Below are 18628 nucleotides of genomic sequence, written 5' to 3' on the forward strand. Positions count from 1 at the left end.
GGCTACCAGTCTGGAGGTGTGCGCATCCTTTATGAATATGGAAATACCACCACCTTTGGAGCTTCGGTCCAAGTTCTAGGGCCGAAAGGTGCGGAATGAGGTATAGCCTGGTACTGCAGGGGTGCTTTCTGCTGCCTTGAAGCAGGTCTCTGTTACAGCACAAATGTCAATGTTCTCCATTTTAAGGAGTGCTTTGAGCGAGTGCATTTTGAAATTTTGACTTCTAGCGTTGAGCAGCATGACCCTCAGATTGCATTTGTTTGTAGCTGTTACAGTGGTAATTTGGACTTTGTAACACCACCTAAAAAGGCACTATAGGGGTGGCAGGAGCCTTGGCAAGTATCCGGAAGCCCAGGGGTGACAAATGCAGGCCATCTCTGGTAAAGCATCAGGGTCTGTCAACCACATCATCTCAGGCAGACAGATACTGGATCCCCTTAGAATGACTTGTGTAAGACCCCTTTCAAGAACAATTTAACATCTAACCTGAAGAGCAGAGGAGGATCCAAGGGCAAGCAGGCAAAGATAGCAGATAGGTGGCACTTTCACTGATGAGTATGAAAGGCCTGCTTTGATGAGCTTACACACACCCAAGCTAAGACTAGGGGAACATCCCCTTGGAAAGGGTCCCTATATCTTTGGAGACACCAGTTGGAGAATCTTTCCCATTTTAAAATGTAGGATCTCATTGTGTGAGGTTTCCTGGCCTCCTTCAGGACCAAAAGCATGTCTTCTGAGTAGCAGTGTCTGAAGGGTATTAAAAGTTTATCATCCAGAGTGTTAGGCATAGCATCATCAGGTGTGGATGGGTGAAAGTTCCCTTCTATTGTGTGAGTAGGTCCACCTTGTGGGGTAACTTGTGGTGACTGCCCTTGACTAGGGATAGTAGAAGGGGGAAAGTACAGTTGTGTACAGAAAGCATAAATATATATGTTCAAGTGTATTCACTGTTGCAGTCACCACCTGTGGGTTATCCCTGATGTGGTAGCTCTCGACCGGCCCAAATACCACAGTCAATTTTTTTTGCGTCGGCTGCCGTTGCTTGTAGTCTGATGTCAGGTCGTCAGTGCTATAAAGCAAGGCAGCCGACATCATTACATCAGTTTTTCTTGCCCTAACCTGCCAGAAGCACAAGGAAAAAGGAAAAGTGGTCCTGGTGGTAAAGAAAGTACAGTTGTGTACACGTACCATAAATGTAGATGTTCGAGTGTATTCACTGCTGCAGTCATTATATTTGGGTAATCTGCTGGCAGGTTGCCCTCAGTCGGCCTGAATTCCAAAGTCTTGGGTCCTGCATCGGTTGCGGTCTCCTCTTCCATGACGTCAGGTCATCAGGGGTATAAAACACGCAGCCAACGCCATTTTCTTTAGTTTTTCTTGCCCCTGATGTCAGGTGCCCCCAAAAAGGTAGCAAAAAGAATAATATATGTATATATATATGTATATATATATATATATATATATATATGTATATATACATGCATCAATATAAACTTTACCTTCATCTACAAGCAAATACACAACATAAGTTGTAGAAGATAGAGAAGGAAAGATAAACTCCAGAATGACAGGGGGATGGCGGGAGGGTAACCTGGACTGCAACAGTGAATACACTCAAACATCTACATTTATGGTAAGTGTACACAACTGTACTATGTTCTTCGTGTTTCACTGTTGCAGTCATTACATTTGGGTAGAATCCCAAAGCTGTGGTTGGGAGGCTGGAGCTAAACAACATTAGGTGCGGCTATAAGGCCCTGCAGAACTGCAGTGGCAAAGCCTGCCCTGGACTTAAGAGTACAGAGGCAAATGATAATGCTTTGTAAAGGTGTGAACAGAACTCCAAGTAGCAGCCTCTAGAATGTCTTTGGTTGGTACTCCTCTGAGAAAGGCTGCTGAAGTAGCTGCAGCTCTGGTGGAATGAGACCTAATGCCCTTGGGCACAGGTTTACCATGGTGTAAGTAGCAGACATGGATGCAGTGGCTTATCCACTTTGAAGCTGTCTGCTTTGAAATAGCCTTTCCTTCTGATCCTGCAGCATTTCACTAGTAATTGCTCAGTTTTTCTTAGAGCTTTATTCCTGCTCAAGTAGAATCTTAGCTGTCTGTGTACGCCAAGGAATGCAGAATTCTTTCCCCACTTGTTCTGCAGATTTGGATAAAAGGTTGGCAGGTGAATTGTTTGGTTAAGAGCCACACTGGAAACCACCTTAGGCATAAATGTAGGATTTGTCCTCAGAGACACCCTGTCTAGGTAAAATATGATAAAAGGCTCTACAGCCATGAGGGCCTGTAGCTCTGAAACTCTTCTTGCTGAAGTAATTGCTAGTAGCAGAGCTGTTTTCCATGATAAGAACTTTACATCAGCAGTAGCAGCTGGTTTAAATGGAGGCAGGGTGAGCTTTTTCAGCACATAATTGAGGTCCCATGCAGGTAATGGTGATCTTTTAGGAGGCCTTCAATTTTTGGCTCCTCTAAGATACTGCTTTAGTAAAGGATGAGAAAAGATTGGTGGCTCTTTATTGTAATGAGCCAAAATGGCACAGGCATGGACTTTAATTGATGAGAAAGATAGGCCTTTGTCAAGCATCTCATTTAAGTATTGCAATATCTGAGGAATATTTGGTTCTGCTGTATCAGTTCCTTGTGCTTGATTCCAAGCACAGAGTCTCTTCCATTTGTCAGCATAAGATTTTCTAGTATTAGGCCTTCTGGCTTCCAAAATGACATCCATCACAGCTTTACTGAGAGGTGTTGTTTGTATAACTACATGATCAGCCATGCTGTCAGGTTCAGTGTTTGTAGTTGATTGTGCAGGGTCTGATTGTTTTGCTGGGACAGTAGTTGAGGTCTTTGAGGTAAGGTCCAAGCTGGGTATTAAGACAAGTTCCTTAGGATTGGGTACCAGTATTGGTGGGGCCAAACCGGGGCAATTAGTATCATCTTTGGTTTCTCTTGTCTGACTTTTAGGAGGACCTTGGGGAGAAGAGGCAGAGGAGGAAAGGCGTAAACCGATAGGTTTTTCCAACTGAAGGATAGGGTGACCACTTTCCATGCTTGTCTGTGATAAGTCCTTGTGCAGAATCTTTTCAATTGATAATTTTGAGGAGAGGCAAATAGATCTATGTCTGGGCTCCCCCATTTCTCTGTTATCATGCTGAAGACTTGTGGATTTAGTTTCCACTTGAGGAACCATAAGGTTTCTGCTTAAATCATCTGCCAGAGTATTTTGCTTTCCTGGCAGGAATTGAGCTTGAAGATGTATTTGGTAGGTCAAAGCTGTGTCCCACAGTGCCATGGCTAATCTGCAAAGGGGGCATGAGTGTGTGCCCCCTTGCTTGTTTATATACCACATGACCATGGTGTTGTCCCTCTTTATCAGTAGTTGTCCTGGATGAAGTAAGTTCTTGAAGGCTGTTAGGGCATTTTGAACAGCTAGCATCTCTTTCTGGTTGATATGTAGATGCATTTGTTTTGGGGTCCAAATGCTCTGAATGCATCTTCCTGCCATGTGGGCCCCCCAGGCATAATCTGATGCATCTGTTGTTAATGTTTGGCTGGCAGGGGGTAGAGTGAAGGCCCGTCCCATGTTTTGGTGACATGCCTTTGCCCACCACAGAAACTCCTGTTGCAGGCAGGGAATGAGAGGAATCATTGCTTCCAGTCTGTGAGAATGTTGACTCCATAAACTATTTAGGTACCATTGAAGTTTGCTCATATGCAGTCTTGTATATGGAATCAGTAGGATGCAGGATGCCATGAAGCCCAGAGCCTGCAGAATTTGTCTTGCAGATAACTGGGTTTTTGTTGCCATCTGTTTGAAAGTAGTCAGTTGCCTTTGCTTGTCTGGCGTGAGGTAAGCCATCTGGGCAGTTGTATTCATGCTTGCACCCAGGAATGTTATCTTTTGAGAGGGTACCAGTTGTGATTTATTTTCGTTTACTGTGTACCCTAGGCATGTTAGAAGCCTTTTCACAAACGCCAGGTGTCGAAGAAGAATGTCCTTGTTCTCTGCTTGAATGAGACAGTCATCCAAGTAAGGATATATTTGTATACTTCTTTGTCTGCAAAATGCAATTACTGGTGCCAGGCACTTTGTAAAGACCCTGGGTGCAGTAGATAAGCCAAAGGGCAGTGCAGAGAATTGGTAATGCATTAAGCCAGCCTTGAATCTGAGGTACTTACTGCACGATTGTCTTATTGGGACATGCAGGTATGCCCCTTTTATGTCTAATGTCACCAGCCAAGCATTCTTGCCCAGCATGGGCAGAAGCTGCTGCAAAGTCAGCATTTTGAATTTTGGAATGTCCAGGTATGTGTTCAAAATCGTCCAGTATTGGCCACCAGGCCTTGTCCTTTCTGGGTACCAAGAACAGTCTTGAGTAAAAACGTTGTCCTTTTTCCTGTTCTGGTACTGGCTGAATGGCCCCCATATTCATGTGGGACATAACCTGCTTCTGTGCCTCTGCCCATTGATTTTTTGGCAGACCTGGCCAACCGTTTGCCATTGGCAGAGTATGGAAATGGAATCTGTATCCCTGTGATACTATGTTTTGCACCCACTTGTCCTGGGTTATTAACTGCCAATTTTGAGCAAAAAGTGCTAATTTTTCCCCTAAGGGTGCTGCCAAAAGATAAGTGCTTGGTGTAGGCAGAGGGAGATCATTGGGGCCGTTTTCTGTAGGTTTGCGCTTTATCTCCTTCAGATATGGAGGTAGAAGCGTCCCATTGATTTGACCTGTATGAATCTTGAGCCTGGTATCTGGAACCCTTAGGGCATCTAGATTTGCCCCTTTGAGCACTGTCTGACACAGGAAAGGACCAATTTGTTGTAGGCCAGTGTCTCCTGAATCTTGGTGGTTGCACTCGTAAGAAGTCTTTTACAGTTTGCATAGACTTAGCTTTGTCATCCATTTTCTTTAAATCCTCTTCTGCCTTAATACCAGAGTATCATGCTGTAAAGGTGCATCTAGCAATTTAGCTTTAGCATGATGAGGTAAATTTTGTTCCTTTAACCATGCATGCCTCCTAATCACAGATCCAGTAACTGCGGCCCTGAAGGAGGCCTCTAAGGAATCAAAACCACATTGCAAAGTATGCATTCCAACCTGTTCAGCTGCATGCAATAATTCCTGCAACTCTATTTTCTGCACATTCAGAAATCAACGTCATTTTCTGTTTCAGCAATCCCATAACATGTTGTTGATATTTGATCATATGAAATTGACAGTTTAAGGTCCTAATTGCCATGGTTGCAGATGTATACACCTTTTTCCCCCATCTGTCCAGTGCCCTTGAATCTCTGTCAGAGGGGGTAGGGTTTTTCGCTGTTGAGGCCTTAACTCCCTTTGGACCGTATTAAATAGTTTCAGGATCAGCAGCAGGGTTTCTAAATAAAAATTTATGAGAGTCAGGGACCTTGTAATATCTGTCAGGCTTGCTGGGAGTCGGAGGTAAGGAGTCAGGGGTCAAACTTGAGTCCGAAAACACATCATCCACAATGTCTAAAACAGGGGGTATGGCTAAAGGCCTGTGCTGAGTGAGATTCTGAGAAATCTTGTCTCTCCCAATGAAAATGCTCCATCAAAGTATGCAAGGTTTCTCCAAAAGAATAATCTTCAGGAGGTGATGCAGATGGTACAGACTCCCCTGCATCAGAATCCTCATAGGGAGGTATAGATAATTCCTAATCAGAAGATTCATAATCAGTGTCTTGCCTAGGCCTCTTATCTGGGGGGATGGGAACCACTGATCAAGGTAATAAGGTCCTCAGACATTTTGATCATCTGTTTTTTAGGCATAGAGGCCTGTGCACGTGGATCATGGGTCGGTTTTTTAGTTTTTAGAAATTGCTTTTGTCTTTGGTTTTGCAGCTGTCGTTGGTTTGATATACAAATGTTGAGGCCTGAATACACCCTCAGAAGCCAATGCCTGCTCAGCGGCTCTGGACCCATCTGAGGGAGATACATCCGTGGGTCCAATACTTTGAGTATCTTGCGGCATGCCGAACTCCACATGGGTGTCGGTAGGGTCCTCAGACTCGAAAATAGCAGGTATCAGGGGCTGCGAATGCACCTCACTGAGTACCGGCAAACCAGCGACTGGCTTAAGAGAAGCTTCGTCGTCGGTTTTGGACCTCGACTGTCTCCCTTTGTTCTTTTCTTTGCATTTTTTATATACTCCGGTATTTGGATTTCTATCCGATGACATTTTTGGGTAGTTAAATCCGTTTCCAAAATACTTTGAGGCAAAGATATGCCAACGCTTAATAGTGCGTTGGTTAAATCTAGCACAAAACCGACAGCCAGGCACGTTGTGATCAGGGCCTAGGCAAGGAACACAGTATAAATGGAAATCCTTATGAATGCCCTGGCCAAACATTGTAGTGAGAATCCCACTCACTCTTTTGTGCTTAGGGTTTTAAATCAAATTACATCAGATGTAAAAGGGGGCCCTTACCAGTTACTGTTAGAGAGACAGGAACTGATTTGGCAGCTGGGGTTGAATTCTTACAGAGCTCTGGGTCTTAATGACAAGGTTTCTCTTTCATGCATACTGAAATTAAGAAGTCTACTGAGATAGGGCAGTGGCCATCTGATGTTTGCGTTGATGGTAGTTGCACATATATTGGCATGTACTTATTTCCATTTGTCTACATGTTCGTATGAGATTTAAGCAAGTATTATATTAACAGCATGTTGGCACCAGCGTTTCCTAGGCATGGTTAACTACTTAAGCAAGTGCATACCAGACTTCAGCGAGCTGACAGCACCTTTAAGAGAGCTGATATGTAAAAATGTTACATGGTCTTTGTTGGAACATCACCAGACAGCATTTGAAGACCTTAAGCAGAAAATTGCCGCCCTACCTACATTAAGATACTACAATGTCAATAAACAAGCTACTCTTTCCTGTGATGCTTCAAAATTTGGTCTTGGTGCAGTTATTCTTCAAGAAGGCAGACCAGTAGACTATGCATCTAGAACACTTACCCAAACCGATAGTATTTGCATGTTCAAAGTTTCATGATTATATCTATGGTCGAGCTATTCAGATTGAAACTGATCATCAACCTCTAGTTACTATTCGAAAGAAGCCTATGCATTCAGCGCCAGCAAGATCACAAAGAATGATGCTCAAATTGCAAAAGTGCAACTTCGAAATGGTCTGTACAAAAGGCGAACTAATTTATCTAGCTGACACCTTATCCAGATTGCCCAGAAATACAACGGAACAGCTTGACGCACAGAATTTTGACTATGACATAGTGGTTGTGCACAATTTCTCTACCACTTGATGAACTGAAAGATCACACAATGAGTGATCCAATTTTGCAAAAGCTCAACCACTAAATTAATGCTGGATGCCTGTCGAAGCAAACTAGTGTATCACCTGAAATACAAACCTATTTTCTTTACAGACATGACATGTTGATGGAAAATTACATTATTTTCAAAGGTCCTAGAATCGTTGTTTCTGCTTCCTTACAACATGAAAATATCCAGATTTTGCATCGTAGTCACCCAACTTCCACATCTACTAAGAGGAGGGCAAGAGAAAGTACAGTTGTGTACACTTACCACAAATGTAGATGTTCAAGTGTATTCACTGTTGCAGTCATCACATTTGGGTTTATCTGCCTGCAGGTAGCCCTCATCCGGCCTGAATACCAGAGTCTTCAGATTTCTGCGTCGGATGCTGTCGCTTCTTCCATGATGTAAGGTCATCAGGGGTATAAAACATGCAGCTGACACCATTACATCAGTTTTTCTTGCCCCAGATGTCAGGTGCCCCGACAGTAGGAAGCAATTACATGGTATGGAACACCCCCAGCAAAAAGCAAATACACAAGATATAATATACTCCAAATAAGAAGGAAAGGTAGAGCCAAGAAAAGTCAGGTGGCTGGAGGGAGGGTAACCAAGACTGCAACAGTGAATACACTCGAACATCTACATTTATGGTAAGTGTACACAACTGTACTATGGTCTTCGTGTTTCACTGTTGCAGTCATCACATTTGGGATGATTCCCAAAGATAATGAAGGGTGGAGGCAGTTAAAGAGCATTGGGGCTGGCAATCAGGCCCTGTAAGACTGCTGTTGCAAATCCAGCTCTGGATTTAGAAAAGATAGGCAGGTGGTAATGCTTAGTGAAAGTATGTACAGAGCTCCAGGTAGCTGCTTCTAGGATGTCCCTGGTAGGGACTCTTCTGAGAAATGCTGTAGAGGTAGAAGCAGCCCTGGTGGAATGTGATCTTATTCCATGTGGGGTAGGTTTTCCATGGTGCTTGTAGCAGAAATGGATGCAACTGGCTATCCATCTGGAAATGGTTTGCTTTAAAATGGCCTTCCCCTCTGCCTCTGCAGCAAAACTAACTAGCAGCTGGTCAGATTTTTGAGAGGCTTAGTTATGTCCAAATAGAATCTAAGCAGTCTGTGCACGTCCAGAGAATGCCGTATCCTTTCCCCCTTATTTTGAGGATTGGGGAAAAAAGTAGGCAAATTAATGGACTGGTTTAGAGCCACACTAGACACCACCTTGGGCATAAAGGATGGATCAGTCCTGAGGGAAACCCTGTTCCGCATGGAAGATAATGAAGGGTTTCACTGCCATGAGGGCCTGCAGTTCAGACACTCTTGCTGAAGTTATGACTAAAAGTAAGGCTGTTTTCCAAGAAAGGAATTTCAACTCTGCTGTAACAGCTGGTTCAAAGGGGGTAAGAGTGAGTTTTGCCAATACAAAGTTAAGGTCCCAGGCTGAAGTGGGAGCTCTCCTGAGGGGTCTTAAATTTTTGGCCCCTCTAAGGAATTGTTTTAGCAGGGGATGAGAGAATAGGGGTGGCTCAGTACTATAATGTGTTGAAATGGCAGAGGCATGAATCTTAATAGAAGAGAAAGATAGGGCCTTGTGGAGCATTTCTGTCAAATAATCTAGAATATGAGGTAAGCTGGGCATCACTGTGCCCCTCCCCTTAGCCTGTCTCCAGGAATATTATCTTTTCCACTTTTATGAATAGGACTTTCTGGTACTAGGCCTCCTTGCCTCAAGAATGACATCCAGCACCTGCTTACTGAGGGCTGCTAGGGGTGAGTTCAGGGAATTAATCAGGCTGCAAGGCTCAGCGTTTGAAGCTGAGGATGCAGAACCTGGCCCGTTTGCTTGGGACAGCAGGGAAGGGGTCTGAGGCAGGTGCCATGGTTGTAGCACTATCAGACTGCGCAAAAGGGGATATCAGTGCTGGCATGGCCAGTCTGGGGCAATCAGTATTGTCCCTGGCTTGTCCTGTTTGCTCTTTAGTAGAACCCTCGAGAGGAGAGGCAGAGGGGGAAAGACATGAATTGAGAGGCTTTCCCAGGTAAAGGACAGGGCATCCACTTTCCAAGCTTGACTGTGGGGAGTTCTGGTGCAGAATTTGTTCAATTGGCAGTTCTGAGGGGAGGCAAACAGGTCTACCTCTGGTATCTCCCCCATTTGTTCCTCAAGAGCTTGAATATTTTGGGTTCCAGTTTCCATTCGTGTGGGTATATGAGATTTCTGCTAAAGTCGTCTGCCAGTGAATTTAGTTTGCCTGGCAGGAATTGAGCTTGCAGGTTCACTTGGTAGTTCAAGAATGCGTTTCACAGAGCCATGGCTAGTCTGCAGAGCGGGTGGGTAGGAATGGGTTTCCTCCCTACTTATTTGCCACATAACTGTGATGTTGTCTGTCTTTACCAATAGCTGTCCTAGAAGAATAAGGTCTTTGAAGGTTGTCAGAGCACTCTGTACAGCTAACATTTCTTTCTGACTGATATGCAAGTGCATCTGTTTTGGGTTCCATTTGGCATGAATGCACTGCCCTGCCATGTGAGCCCCCCATGCACAGTCTGATGCATCTGTTGTTAGGGTTTGGGCGGCAAGGGGTAGAGTGAAAGGGAGTCCCTTGTTGTGGTAGCAGGCCTCTGCCGACCAAAGGAACTCTGCCCTCAGACAAGGAATGATAGGAATCATTGTTTCCAGGTCCTGAGAATGTTGACACCATAGACTTTTTAGATACCACTGAAGTTTCCTCATATGCAGTCCTGCATATAGAATTAACAGAATGCAAGAGGCCATGAACTCCAGGGCTTGCATGATTTTCCTTGCAGATAGCTGGGTTTGTGTGGCCAGTAGGTTGAAGTAGGTTGTCAACTAAACTTGTTTCGCCAGAGTGAGGAATGCCATCTGGGAAGTTCCGTCCAAGCTTGCTCCCAGGAATACAATCTGTTGGCAGAGTACTAGGTGTGATTTCTTCTTGTTGATGGTGTACCCCAGTGAGGTTAGAAGTCTCTTTACAAATGCCAGGTGTTGTAATAGCAAGTCCTGACTTTCTGCCTGAATCAGGCAATCGTCCAAGTATGGGTAAATCTGAATATTTCTCTGCCTGCAAAATGGCTGGAGCTAGGCACTTTGTGAATACCCTGTGTGCAGTAGATAAGCCAAAGGGAAGTGCAGAGAACTAGGTACTGTCTGCAGGATTCCCTTATTGGGATGTGCAGGTAAGCTTCTTTCAAGTCTAGGGTTGCCAGCCAGGCATCCTCAGCTAGCATAGGAGAAGCTGTTGAAGAGTTAGCATTTTGAATTTTGGAACCACCACAAAGGGTTTGAGAATAGACAGGTTCAGGATAGGACGCCAGGAGTTTTCTTTTCTGGGAACCAGGAACAGTCTTGAACAAAAACCTTCTCCCCTTTGCCCTGCTGGGACAGGTTGAATAGCCCTTATACTGAGGAGAGAGAGCACTTGTTTTTAGGCCTTCGCCCACTGATTTGGGGGGAGGTCTGGCCATCCACTTACGGTTAGTAGTGAGTGGAAGTGGAATCTGTATTCTAGGGAAACTATGTTTAACACCCATTTGTCCTGGGTAATGAGTTCCCGTTTTTTTGCATGCAGAGCGAGCTTTCCTCCTAAGGGAGCAAGTAGTTGAGCAGGCCTTGGAAGAGTTAAGGATAAGTCATTGTGCCATTTTTCCATAGGGAGGTGACTTACTACTCCCTGCTTTGGAAGTGGGAACCCCCCATTGCTTAGATTTGTGCATAGCCTGAGACTGAAGTCTTGGTGTTCAGCTGCTCCTGGGTTTGGACTGAGAAGGCCTGTAAGGGACTGGGAAAGACCAGTTCTTTGAAGGCCAATACCTACTGAATCTAGGAGCCTGTACTTGTAAGAAATCTTTAACAGTTTGCATAGATTTAGCTTTTTCCTCCATCCTTTTGAGGACGACTTCTGCTTTGTTGTCAAAAAGGTGGTCTTGGTTTAAGGGTGAATTCAGTAATTTAGCTTTGACATGATCTGGCAAATTTTGTTCCTTAAGCCAAGCATGCCTTATAAGTACAGACCCAATGACAGCAGCCCTGCAAGATGCTTCTAAAGCATCAAAACCACATTGTAAAGTATATTTACCAACTTGTTCAGCAGAATGCATTAGCCCTTGTAAATCTTTGTGTTCAGCAGTCAGGAATCAACATTTTCTGTTTAAGTAGTCCCATAATATGTTGCTGATACTTTAACATGTGAAACTGGCAATTTAAAGCCCTAATGGCTAAAGTAGCAGAAGTGTACACCTGCTTACCCCATCTGTCTAAAGCTCTAGAGTCCCTATCAGAAGGGGTAGGATTTTTGGCAGTAGTAACATTAATGCCATTTGGTCCATGGGAAATGGTCTCTGGATCCGCAGTAGGATTCTTGAAGAGGAATTTATGAGAGTCAGGTACTCTGTAGTACCTGTCAGGTTTCATGGGAGATGGAGGCAAAGTGTCTGGGGTAAGGCTGGATTCCAAGAAAACATCATCTACAATCTTCAGAACAGGAGGGATAGCTAGAGGCCTGTGTTGAGGTAGGAGTAAAAATTTCCTAAGTCTCTGTTTGGACTCAGAATGGTCCGGGCTTTCCCAGTGGAAATGCTCCCTAAGGCTATGCAAGGTTTCACCAAAAGAAAAATCTTCTGGAGGGGAAGCAGAGGGAATGGAATCCTCTGCATCAGAATCCTCATAAGTAGATAAGGGTAAATCATGGTAGTCAGAAGGAGCAGAGATATCAGATTCCTGATCAGACGAATCAGAAAGAAAATCAGTTCTAGGTCTCTTAGAGGGGGAAGGCTGGCTTCCCCTAATTAAGACAATAAGGTCTTCAGCCATTTTAAGCATTTGTTTTTGAGGCATATGGGCCTGAGTATGCGGCTTGATCGTCGGTTTTCTAGGCATAGTGCGAGCTTTAGGCCTGAGGAATTTGGAACTTCTAGCTTGAAACAAAGTCATCGGTTTAATATGAAAGTCTGTAGGCCTGAATACACCCTCAGAAGCCGGTGCCTGCACAGCGGCTCCGGACCCATCCAAGGTAGAGACATCCGCAGGTTCCATAGTCAAAGAAGCATCTCGCGGCACACCGGACTCCGAATGGGTCTCAGTAGAGGCCTGCGAATCTGTAGTAGCGGGTATCAGGGACTGCGAAAGCGCCTGAGTACTGGAGGACTGGCGACTAGCTTAACAGAAGCGTCGCTGGCAGTTTTGGACCAATGCGGTCTGTCTTTATACTTACTTTTTTTGGAGGATCAGTAGTCGAATGGCTTAATGAGGCCATTTATGTGTACGGAGAATGAAAGTATTCAGCTACAAAAACAGCCTGACGACGGATAGTGCGGGCGTTGAACAAGGCACAAAACTGACAGCGAGGTACGTCGTGGTCTGGGCCTAAACAGGTGACACAGTAAGAATGACAATCTCTATGAGGAATTTGCTTTCCACAGGCAAGACAATTGTTAATTTTTTCTGACATTGGTTAGAGCAAGGAAAAAGGGATCACCAACGGGGTTACTTATCTTTTTGAAGACTTCAGGTCTGAAACTCGAAAACGAAAATTTCAGTAGTCGACTGACTGGCACTTGTGAACTGCTTCTGCTATTGGGCACCGCATGGCAAGAAAGACTGACGTAATGGCGTCGGTTGCATGTTTTATACCCCTGGCAACCTGACGTCATGGAAGAAGCGATAGCATCCGATGCAGAAATCTGAAGACTCTGGTATTCAGGCCGGCTGAGGGCTGCCTGCAGGCAGATAACCCAAATGTGATGACTGCAACACTGAAAGACGAAGAACATCTAATATTTTGGTCTTCATAACTGAAAGACATTGATGAAGTACTTTCTTCTTGTTCAGTATGCAATAGTACTAAACCGCATTTGCAAAGAGAACCACTTCAGCTATGTCAAGTTCCTGAACTACCTTGTTCAACTGTAGCCAGTGACATTTTCAAGTGGAACAATCAACATTACTTAGTACTGGTAGACTCTTATTCAAAATGGTTTGAGATTGATCTATTACCTAATCTAACAGCAAATACTGTTACTACTAAGTTAAAACATCATTTCTCAGTACATGGTAGTCCACACAGTTATTTCTGACAATGGTACTCAATTTACTAGTCAGTTATTTCAGAAATTTGCAAATGAATGGGACTTTGTACATATTACTAGCAGTCCTGAATATCCACAGTCAAATGGACTAGCTGAATGTGCAGTGCAGAATGCAAAGCAAATACCTGAAAGGTCAGTACGACAACACAGATGTCTTTCTGAATTTAAGAAACACATCCAGTGACGATATACTTGGCTCACCTTCTCAAAGACGTCTATCCAGGCAAACCAGAACAATGCTACCTATTAATTCTAGTTTATTGAGGCCTAAAGCTAACAACAACAGAACCCATCACAGACCCATTATTCAAGAAGCGTTCTATCCAGAAGTCCAATTATGATAAATCAAGCAGATTTCTTCATCTGTTGAAAGAAGGAGTGACAGTGAGGATACAAACGGCGAAAGGTTTTGAATGGATTGGTCAAGTTACAGGTATATACATACATATATATATATATATATATATATATATATACACACACATATATATATATATATATATATATATATACACATATATATATATACATACACCAAGCTGAGATCCTACTTCACAGAATCTGAGGGTACAGGAGAAATCATAGACATCTTCTTCCTGTACCACGATTGTTATTGCAGCATTGTTTCTGTGATACAGACTCTAGATCTCAGAGCAAGTCAGACATTGTTCCCATCCCAGAATGTGTCCTAATCTCTACTTCCATTCCCGCGGATGTTCCACATATTCCCAAGGTTGAACATTCAGCAGAGATAGTTCCAGTTGCTAAATCTAATTATCAGTTTTATGTCACACGATTTGGTCGTATTTCCACAGTGTGAAATACACAGCAACATGGACATAACTGCATATATGTACTTAGTTCTGTATAATTGCACAGCAAAGAACTATTTGCATTATCTGCATGCCAAATGAGATTCACAGCATTGCATGATCTATTTCTCAAAGAGGGAGGATGTAGAACAGAGTGTATATGGTGTATCTTTAAGAAGAATATCAAGGACTGAACGTGCATATACAAATTGGAGGCACGTGCTATACCCAGTGCCATTTTGAAAGTGCCGCCAGAGAGTGAGCAAGTATGAATGCAATAGCTAGTCTGTATATGTTACCCAAGTTAAAGTCAGTAAACTTCTATTGTGATATGTTTGTATACAATAAAGCTGCTTGAACAGAACCCACAAAGGATCTTCTATTGTATCCTGCCTACGAGAGTGACAGATAGTAAGATTCCAGAAGTGAAAATGTTAGCCCTTTTAGCCTTATGTACAGTTCAGGCATATTTTTTATAAACCTGAGAAGCTGTGGACTATAAGGAGTTGAAGGAATATGGGAGGAGGAGGAAGAGGGCAAGACTGAAGTGGGATAAGTTGAGAAATTGATTTTCCCCATAGAATAAGGTGTTTAGCACTACCTGATTTGAAAGGATATTTCAGAGCTACAAGGTCAAGGCTCATATACATAACGCTAGCAGAAGGTTATAAATCAAAGTGGAAAGGGATGATAAAATGTGGGTGGGGGTCAAGAAATAAAGAGAGAGTATAATTTTGGGTGCAAGTCCTTAAGAGCAATCACGCTGCATATTATATTCATAACATAGTAGTAGCAGAAAGTATTCTAAGAACTAAGTAAACTTGGGAAAGGAAAAAAAGAGATTTTACCAATAGGGATGACTGCAAGCAAGGCTACAGACAATAGGCAAGGAGGAGTTGGAATTTACTGGACAAAATCAGCAAAGTAACTGAGGTAATAGGAACAAACTACAAGAAGGAGGGGTAATAGAGTGAAATGAGGCCAAGCAGAATTTTGGACTGCAGATTAGAGACTGACTTCCCTACCAGGGACTGATAAGAGTATGGGAAGAGATAAACGGATAGGGGGAGTGTGTGAAGTGAAAGACCAGCTCTAGTAGAGATTTTACATTGAGTATAACATATAAGCTGCTGTTAAAAAGGGATAATTAGTAGGACATTTAAAATATTCCATGACAACTACAAGAATCAATTAGAAAGGTTAGAAAAGATTAGGAAGAGAGAATGGAAAAGCAGTTTACAAAGCATTCAAAATCCTACTGTCTTCCCTGTTTACTAATCATCCCTTTCCACTCCGATTTATAGTTCTCTGCCAAGTCTTGACCATCACCAGAAGGAGACTTGTAAAAGATGCTTAAGCACATAACAGTATGAATAAGTTGAAGATAACAGAGGGCTATGCTGCTGTGGAAGTCAGCTGCCTTGAACAAGTGACCTTAACTACAAAAAAGTCAGACCAGTAAGGTACAAAGTGGTATAATGATTTCAAACCAGACTGGCTACAAACTGTACTTTTCTGACTTTGGTAGCTATACACTGGTCGAAGAATTGCTATCTGCCACTGTCCATAGATTTCTAAAGATTTTGGCATTTCTTACGATTTTACCATTTATTTTGTAATCATAATTTATGCCCTTTTTCCAAGTTTCATGATACTGCATTTATTGATCTTCAGAGTAAAGTCATTATTACTACATCTCTTTTTATTTTGATAATACTGAAGAATTTCAGTATCTTTTACTTAAGCAATTACTTTACTTAGTTTGTAATCATCAGCATATCTGGTTAGCCACAGCATATTTTCTACTTTTATATTTAAAAACAATAGCCCCAAAAGAAGTCATCCTAGTACAGAGCCCTGTAGGAAATCACTGGTAACTCACAGAATGGCAGGAACAACCCTAATCCTGATTTTCTGTGCCCTGTTGTTTAACCATTGTTTTACCCACTGGATTATACATGAATTAACATTTGATACTTTTAATTTGTCAATTATTGTCTTATGTGGGACAGCAGCAAATGCCTTAGCAAAGACCAGGTAAGCAGCATTCCTTTCACCCCTTTATAAAGTGCAAAGTGCTTTTATTACTTCAGAGAATGTCATGAGATTCAAAAGGGAAGATATGCCCCTTAACAAGTCAACAATGTTCCACGTTTAACAGAAGTGAATAATCTGTGTTATGGATAAGCTCCACTGTGTCTCTTTCCATGACTAATCATAAAACACTACTCAGAATTATAAATGTAAAACTGACTGGATATAATATGACTACGTTTCACCTTTGTGAAATGGTATCCCTACAGCCTGTCATCACACTTCAGTTATGTGCCCACATGGAACATTTTGTTTGGCGTGCTGGCAAGAATTCAGTTGTTTCCCTTGATTTTGTACATGAAACCACTGCATAGTATATTGTCTCATGAAACTGGTGGTTTTAATTTTGCATGTAGCAGAAAAATTACAGAGATAAGTAATTATAACAATCAATATGGTAAGAATTACCCTTACATTGTTAATCATACCTCCACAACAATATATGATTTAAAATAGATTTCAGTAAAGAAGAAACTTTGTTAAATCATCTACAGTGAATTTACTAATACTAGATCAGGACCATATACAATATATATTAATTAATAATAAATCATAATTGGGAAATTGTCAGTCCTCGCTAGTGAACATTCAACAGGGGGAAGCAAAGTGAAATGATCGTCAGAGTGTGGGGTTCAGACCACTCTTCATATTTAGCTGCAACAATTTACTATGCCATCAGGCAGAGGGAAGGCTTCTATTAGCTCTGCACCAAACGACCACACCCTGTGATTCTTCATAATAAGGACAATACCAGAGGCTGCAAAATTCAACACTAACCTTGGTGTCAGGTGAGCCTGTGACAGTTTCTGATGAGTAAAAGGCCTGCACTGAGCATACAGGTCAGTCAATCTTAACTGCTACATGAATGGCAACTGAGCAAATGTGACAGACCTATTACCATGCAGTTAAAGGAACAATACAATATCTTGAAATGCATATATGCACACATTTCCAAAATATAATCATTTATAACAATGTCAAAAAAATAACTTTTAATATTATAAATGTGATAATCTCATCTCCAAACTCATTTCAATTCAATGCTATAAAACTCACTAAGTGAAGAACACATTATGTTAAATGCATGCAATACATTTATGGAACAAGGACTAGAATTCTACAGTTTTCAGGACCACATTTAATATCCATACAATATGTTTCATATTCAAGACATTGTCGACTTCTACTTGTGATCATCCATCACCAGATGGAAGCAAGGGGCAGTTGAACTCTAGATGGTAATTTCCGACTCCACAATCATATACCCAAGGGCTTATTAGGTGGAGTAGGACCTTTTAATGAGGATCTGAGCAGAAAAGCTCACTTGAAAAAGGCTTTGCATAGTTTAGAAGAAGTTAAGGTAAAGTTATTTTCGTCCAGGAGGAAATTAAATATGGTAGCCAACTGAACTTTAACAGTTGAGAAACTATCTCCTTCACTGAAGATTGAAGCTAAGAATTCAAGGATCGCTGGGATAGGTGCTGAAAAAGGGTACAAGTCTTTAAGGGAACAAAAGGCAAATCTTTTCCATTTATTCGTGTAGATCTATCTAGTAGAACCTATGGGAAGATAAAAAATGTCACAGACCAGGGAGGAGAAACAGGGCTGTCCAACAATTTCAGACTCCACAATCATATACCCAAGGGCTTACTATCTTCCATGCCTGTCAAGCAGGAATGTCTTTCAGAGTGTGAAGTAAGGCAGTGGTCACAGCTTAGGTCTTACAACCAAAGGCAGGCATTCTATATGGGCAAGTTCCCTGCATCACTGCTAACCACCGATGAAAGCCTCCAGCCTCTCTCATTGCAACAAACACAAGACCTTTCCCAGCAATGTATACTGAAACATACAGACTGAGTACGTGGCATGAAATAGACTAGGATCTTGGAAAAGCATACACCCCATTATCTTGGTGCAAGGACAAAATGCACAGGCCAAAGTTGGCATGCATGCAGCAAGAGAGAAAGGCTCAAGATTTAGAGAAAAGCAGGTTCTATGGCACAGAGGGATGAACCTCTGGCTGCACCTCAGATGACCAGTGTTTGATGTGTAGCAGGGGTGTTGAATGGACTGTGTGTGGGTGTGTGGGGGGGGGCGAGAGTAAGTGGTAATTACTGGCTCAGCTATCCTGTGTGTGTGTGTGGGGGGGGGGGGGGCAGCTTAGCTTGCTACATTTGACACCTGCAGGAAAGCAAGTAAATTACTGCAGCATAAACAGCCCACCATGCCCACACTGCAAGCTGTGTGCAGCTTGGTTGGGACGTTGTGCATGGGATGCACCTCTAAGAGGCAGTTACAG

At 42.6% G+C, this 18628-nt stretch overlaps 1 protein-coding gene across 2 annotated transcripts in view; it reads right to left on the minus strand.

Annotated features, from left to right (window-relative positions):
• The window catches only part of FLOT2 (flotillin 2), a 1587019-nt gene that overhangs the window by 359854 nt on the left and 1208537 nt on the right, over positions 1–18628 (minus strand). The window lies entirely within an intron of this gene.

This window comes from Protopterus annectens, chromosome 13.part0 (assembly GCF_019279795.1).
Source record: "Protopterus annectens isolate FY-2018-M chromosome 13.part0, PAN1.0, whole genome shotgun sequence".
Classification (NCBI taxonomy): domain Eukaryota; kingdom Metazoa; phylum Chordata; order Ceratodontiformes; family Protopteridae; genus Protopterus; species Protopterus annectens.